Below are 5857 nucleotides of genomic sequence, written 5' to 3' on the forward strand. Positions count from 1 at the left end.
CAGTTTTACTAAAAGATCACACTGAAACTATTATAGAGATTGTAGATGTATACGTCTCCTAATAAGTGTCTACATGATCATTTCTTAGGCCTTAACATCAAGATTTAAGATGATGATGATTATTTAAAGTTATTTTCCAATAATATATTTGGGTTGAGGGTAAACAGATTGTTGATGGTGGTCTAATGCATAGCCAATAAGTTGGTGGATCAAAGCTAAAGTCTGGTAAACCTGGTAGCATATGAAAGATTGATGTTAAAAAAAAACATTCGGTAGAGTCAATAAGAAGTATTAGAATTTGTTCTAAAAAATGAATGTTAGTGAGATTTTGTTTTTCTATTGTTATATATTACGCTCTTATTAATGAGTCTGGTTTTGTTTCTTCGCAAACTTAAAAGAGAGCTAAACAAGGAGATATGTTAACATAGTTGCATACCTGAAACTTTGCAATGGTTTTTTTGTAGTTCAAAACGGTTTCGAAGTGAATAATTTATGTTACACATGATGATACAATTTTTTTTTATATATATAATGAGCAAAAAGAATTGCACATAAATTGTTTTCTATCCTTAAATACCTTGAATATATCACAGTTCTGAAGGTGAACATTTCTAAGACAAGACACATTGGCATGGCTATGTGCCAAATATTATTTCCTGGGTTAAAAGAGTTGGGTTATGTTACTAATAGAATTCCTTTTATGTACTTTGGTATGCTATTGGGTTTCCAAATCTTATTTTACCACAATTGATAGAGATCATATATCAGAAAGATTGATGCTAAAGTTTTCTCTTGAAAACAAACTTCTTTATCCAATTAAGGTAGGAACATTGGTTCTTCTTAATATTCTAACTTTTTTACCAACATATCAAGGAAAGTGATCTTAATTGAATGGATATCGGAAGTTGTTCTTAAAATAGAATTTGAGGCTCTGTTATTTCAGAGAGAAAGTAACTTTGTTATCGAAATACTTCGTCCGTGATCTTCGACCAGGATTATATTTCTTAGAACCTGTATCATGACGATGGGTTATAAACCAACAATGAAGGAGGTTGATTGCTCATGCAAACTCTGATTGGTTGTCTGCTACCAAGAAACGATTGGATTCTGATATTGCAGCTCGTACTGCCCGTGAGAATCACGTTTTTGCTCGATTTACTTATATTTTCAATCTACATGGAGTTGACCCACCACCCTAAAATGGCGCTTCTACATCAGATTTAACAGTAGATTCAGGTTTAGTTCTGGTTATAAATCTGATTCATATGCTGATGTGAATAGATTTCGAGATCTCATTAAAAGGTTCTTCTCACAGTAAGTTTTCTCGCACTCCTAAAGTTGATTTTCCTCGATTTATTGGTACAAACCCAAAGGGGTTGGGCTCGTAAATGTGAAAGTTGTTTTCTCCTTCATAAGTTAGCCGACTCAGAACGAGTTGATATGATTACTATTCATTTTGATGCTAAAGTGGATATGTGGTTTCTTAATTATCAACAGGGAAACACTTTATTTTATGGGATACATTTATGAATGAAATATACTAGATTTGAGGATGTTGCTCATGGCAATCTATTTAGTGAGTTTTAATAGAATATCTCTAACATCTGCGATCGAAGATTATTATGATAGATTTGAACGCCTATAGGTTTACATGGTCACTAACATCCAAATCTCACTGAGTTTTTATATACTCTCAGTTTCATCATCGGTTAAAAAAGGATATGCGTATCACTGTATAATGTTTAAGCCTGAGAATACTACTACAACTTTTTATTTGGCGCAAATGCAACAAGCTACTATGGTTAATCAACTTAAATACCTCAAACCTTATACTAGACCAGTTTATCCTACTTATTCTTCTTGTTCCACTTCTTCTTCTTCTGTTAAAACTTTTTCTCAACTTCTTCCTCCTTCACCAAACCAAAAATCTATTCCTCTACTCTTATTGTTACTCATTCTCCCACACCCAATAAAACTGAACCCATGACTCGACCCATCAAGAAACTCATATCATTTCTTATGAAATGTAGAGGGATAAGGTTTATGTTACAATTGTGATGGGATCTACATACCATGTCATATGTGCAAGTCCCAGCGAATGTTTATGTGGATAACTAATACAGAAAATTGTAGTACCCGAAGAGATTCATGAGGAACCTTATCATTATAGTGACTCTACTATGGAGATTTCCTTACATGCTTTCACTAGAAATATAGCTAATGAAACAATTCGAATTTATGGACACATTAATAGGTGTCTTATAATGGTCTTAATGGGAACAAGAAGTACTCATAACTTCATTGATTCAAAAATTACTAGTAAGCTTGGTCTTCATGTGGAACCTACTTTTCACATGATGGTTATTGTATTAAATGTTCACGCACAGCGTGTTCGCTTGGAATGATTTGTCCCCGGTGCTCGTGCAATATTGGCTTGCCTTAAATGGCTTGGCTTGCTAGTTCTACTGGATACGGTTGTTTCTTGATAGACAATACGTATTGTTGTTTGAATGGTGTTTGGTTATTGTTTGCTGGTTGGCTCTCCGCTCTGTGCAGTCAACGGCAAGCCCGATTACCTCTTCAGTCCCGTCCCATGTTTTCCTTCTAGAAACACCCGTTTGGTTCCTGTGTTGCCTACCTATAGAGAAGGTATCTATTTTTTCCCTCATTTCTATTACCTCTCGCCCGCTCTGGGGTAGCGCGAGATGGTACTCGACAAGGGTCTCGTGTTCCCATTGTTCGGTGATATTATTATCCCATTCTCATGGAACACGAGATCTTTTTGTTCCCTTGGATGCCGATGATTTCATTGGGAGCTCGGAGTATTTTCCGATCCCCAGAAAAACGAATTCCAAAATCGACTGATATCTTCTTCCGCCTGATGTACGGTGAAATTCCGACGACGGTCTGGCCAGAAGATGGCGTCATTGAGGAATGCTACCTGATTGATCCTTCCAGTAGTCATATGCTTGTCTCAAAGATTAAGCCATGCATGTGTAAATATCTAATTCATACTGTGAAACTGCGAATGGCTCAATAAATCAGTTATAGTTTATTTGATGGTACTTTCTACTCGGATAACCGTAGCAATTTAAGAGCTAATACGTGCAACAAACCCCGATATCTGGAAGGGATGCATTTATTAGATAAAAGGTCGACGTGGGATTTGCCCGTTGCTCAAATGATTCATGATAACTTGATGGATCGCACGGCCTTTGTGCTGGCGACGCATCATTCAAATTTCTGACCTATCAACTTTCGATGGTAGGATAGTGGCCTACTATGGTGGTGACGGGTGACGGAGAATTAGGGTTCAATTCCGGAGAGGGGGCCTGAGAAACGGCTACCACATCCAAGGAAGGCAGCAGGCGCACATATTACCCAATCCTAACATGCGGAAGTGGTGACAATAAATAACAATACCGGGATCTTCGAGTCTGGTAATTGGAATGAGTACAATCTAAATCCCTTAACGAGGATCCATTGGAGGACAAGTCTGGTGCCAGCATCCGCGGTAATTCCATCTCCAATAACGTATATTTAAGTTGTTGCAGTTAAAAAGCTCGTAGTTGGACTTTGGGTTGGGTCGTCCGGTTCGCCCTTTGGATGTGCACCGGTCATCTCGTCCCTTCTACCGGCGATGTGTTCCTAGCTTTAATTGGCCAGGTCGTACCTCCGGTGTTGTTACTTTGGAGAAATTAGAGTTCTCAAAGCAATCCCAAGATTTGGATACATTAGCATGGGATAACATCATATGATTTCGGTCCTATTGCGTTGGCCTTCGGGATCGGAGTAATGATTAACAGGGACGGTTGGGGGCATTCGTATTTCATAGTCATAGGTGAAATTCTTGGATTTATAAAAGACGAACAACTGCGAAAGCATTTTCCTAGGATGTTTTCGTTAATCAAGAATGAAAGTTGAGGGATTGAAGACAATCAGATCTGTCCTAGTCTCAACCATAAACGATGCCGACCAAGGATCGGTGGATGTTTCTTTTAGGACTCAGCCGGTACCTTATGAGAAATCAAAGTTTTTGGGTTCCGGGGGGAGTATGGTCGCAAGGCTGAAACTTAAAGGAATTGACGGAAGGGCACCACCAGGAGTGGAGCCTACGGCTTAATTTGACTCAACAAGGGGACACTTACCAGGTCCAGACATAGTAAGGATTGACAGACTGAGAGCTCTTTCTTGGTTCTATGGGTGGTGGTGCATGCTCGTTCTTAATTGGTGGAGCGATTTGTCTGGTTAATTCCGTTAACGAGCGAGACCTCATCCTTCTAACTAGATATGCGGAGGATTCCCTCCGCGACCAGCTTCTTAGAAAGACTATGGTCGTTTAGGCCACGAAAGTTTGAGGCAATAACAGGTCTGTGATCCCCTTAGATGTTCTGGGACGCACGCGCGCGACACTGATGTATTCAACGAGTATATAGCTTTGGCCGACATGTCGGGGTAATCTTCGAAAATTTCATCGTGATGGGGATAGATCATTGCACGCTCATCGTGTCCGCCTGGAATGGTACGTCCCTGGTGCTCTGATATCTCTTGCCTTAATTGGATTTAGTACTGGTGATATTATTGACGATCGTTGTTTGGAAGACAATACGTGTTGACGTATGAGTGGTTTTTGGTTCTCTAGCGCTTGTTGGCTCTCTGCCTTGGGCGGCGAACGACAAGCCAGAGTACTTAGACACGTTAGGGAACTGACTAACACCTTCCCTGAGCCGCGTCTAGGCGAATCCAGCGAGGTGATAGGAGGGAGACTTGTCACTGTTTGGCTTGGAAAGCATTTTCCGATTTTGTGTGGCAAACACCCCAACCTTGAGCCTCGCCTGTGTGTTCTCCCCGCACATCCTGTACCCCAGCCAGGACTAAAGGAGCGGGTTGTTGGTATCGACGAGATAAATGTGAAAAAAGTCACACCTTTTATGATTATGATAATTACTGATAATTCGTGTGCGCGTACCAGCAGTGTCGACGCGTCGAGCCGGATCCCGGGTGGAGCGATAAATTTAGCTAGGGTTGGGTCGTCACCCCGTACTCAAATTTCCAATATCTTTTGTGACACGCCGACTTGCCCGAGTTCGGTGTCAAGTTTTCAAGGAACACTATGTCGACGCCCCGATATAGTGTCAAATAGTATAGGGTCTTCGCATCATTGACGGGCGAGGAGGGCAAAGAGGCTAGTCGCGTCAACCAGGACAATTAGGATTCGCTTAAGTAGTTATAACTTAGGGTCGTTGAAGGGAAATCGTTGGGAACTGTTGATGTAGCGTGCAGGAGGCGAGTGGTCATCTTATGCGTTCAGGAAACAAAGTGGGTCGGAGCGACGGTAGAAGAAGTTAACGGTATATGTTTTAGGATCTGTCTCACGGGTGAAAGCACCCTCAAGAATGGAGTGGGTATTCTTATCAACAAGAACCTGGCGGACAAGGTCGTCGAAGTTAGAAGACAAGGAGATAGATTAATTCTCGTTAGACTCATGATAGTGAAGGTGGCGTTGAACGTTATTAGTGCGTATGATCCTCGTGAGCGTACTCTTGAGGATGACAAGAAGATTTTTTGGGATGCATTTGATGGGTTGGTTAGCAATGTACCGCCAAGCGAAAAGCTATATATTGGAGGAGACTTCAATGGACATGTTGGTGCGAGCGGGATAATATACGAAATGGTACATGGAGGATTTGGCTACGGGGACATGAACCAGAGTGGTGAAGATATCTTGAACTTCGCAGCTGCGTACGATTTTATGATTGCTAATACCTTCTTCCGGAAAAAGGATTCACTCCGGGTGATTTATGAGAGTGGACTTCATGCGACACGAATCGATTTTATTCTTGCCAGGAGGGACGAT

The sequence above is a fragment of the Papaver somniferum genome, chromosome 9 (assembly GCF_003573695.1).
Source record: "Papaver somniferum cultivar HN1 chromosome 9, ASM357369v1, whole genome shotgun sequence".
NCBI lineage: Eukaryota > Viridiplantae > Streptophyta > Magnoliopsida > Ranunculales > Papaveraceae > Papaver > Papaver somniferum.